Source organism: Olea europaea, unplaced genomic scaffold (genome assembly GCF_002742605.1).
Source record: "Olea europaea var. sylvestris unplaced genomic scaffold, O_europaea_v1 scaffold3606, whole genome shotgun sequence".
Lineage (NCBI taxonomy): Eukaryota > Viridiplantae > Streptophyta > Magnoliopsida > Lamiales > Oleaceae > Olea > Olea europaea.
This window is the reverse complement of record NW_019255276.1, coordinates 25,156-26,685: the sequence shown is the minus strand read 5'-3', so window position 1 is coordinate 26,685 and position 1,530 is coordinate 25,156.

Sequence of the window (1,530 nt, the reverse complement as noted above, 5' to 3'; positions counted from 1 at the left end):
AAAAAAAAAATCAATCATGTGATCAATTCATGAAATATTTCACTTTGCCTTTTCATTCCAAGTATTCTGATATTGGTATACAAATTTAATAAAATATACTATTTCTTATTTCAGGAAAATTGTCTTGAGTAAACTAAACTTCTTGATAAAGGGAACTCCTACAAGCGGTTCAAAATCTTGGCATGTTGATTCAGAATCAAGCTCTACCCACACTACCAGTTCCAATTACTCTCCAGACTCATGCCATGTTAGTTAAGTTATTTCGAAGGCATAAGCTTCTACCTTTGATGGAGCATCTAGTCTACTTGTAATTGAGGAATGACTTCGTAAGTTAGAAAGAATTTTTCGTCTCATAGACTGCACTAACGCTCAAAAGGTCTAATGTGGAGACTTTATGTTTATTGGTGATGCAAGTTACTGGAGGGATTCGATGTCCCAAACTAGGACTGCGAAAAAAATTTCAAGGAAAATGAATTCCTTTAGCTTAAGCAATACAGTATGCCCCTAATTGATTTCGAGTGAAAGTTTGACCAATTCTCAAAGTATACTCCACATCTAGTTGACATGAAAATTAAGAAGACTTGAAAGTTCAAGTAAGGGTTAAACACAGATCTAAGCATGATTTTTGTGTAACATCATTTCACAACATACCATAAGATGCTAGAACAAGCTCACACTATTTGGTATTAAAAGACTAATGTAGAGCAACACAGTCAATTATATGGCTGTAGGATAAAGGGCAAATGAGAAATAGAAAGTAGAATGGTCAAGATAAAGAAAAAGGCAAATCGCAAAATATGAAAGCTAATATCGGATCTAGCGCTGAAGTAATGTCGTGCTCGAAGTGTGGTAAACCTTATTGTAGTGAATGCTTGTTTGAAAAGAATACATTTTTCAGTGTGGTAAGGCAGGACATATTGCTAAGGATTGTTCCATATTTACTCAAAAGAAGGATGCTAATAGTGACCAGAACAAAAAGGGAAAATAACGAGTTTTACACTGACTCGAAAGGATGTAGAGGAGAATTCAAACACATTAGCAGGTATTTTGCTGATTTCTAATATAGAAGCTTATGTACTATTTGATTCAAGACTACTCATTTTTTGGCATCAACATATTTCGTCACTAAATCTAGCATTACTTGTAATAAATTAGAGAGTACACTAGAAGTTAGCATCCCCACAGATAGAACGTTAAATACAAATCAGTTAGCTAGGTCGGTGAATCTTAAAATTGAGGGAGAAACATTAGAAAAAAATTTATATCTGATAGAGATGAAAGACTTTGATATAATTTTGGGCATGGATTGGTTGGGATGTACTTTTGCAACCATTTATTGTAAAGAAAGATAAATATCTTTTCAGAAACCAAGAGAAGAGCAATTTTCTTTCCTTGGTGTAAAGACTAAATCTCATCTCCAACTAGCATCGGTCCTGCAAGCTGAAAAAATGTTGAGAAAAGAAACATATTAAGGGTTTATAGTTAACATCTCAAGAGACAGGTGATGATAAAGATTGAGGATGTAAGTGG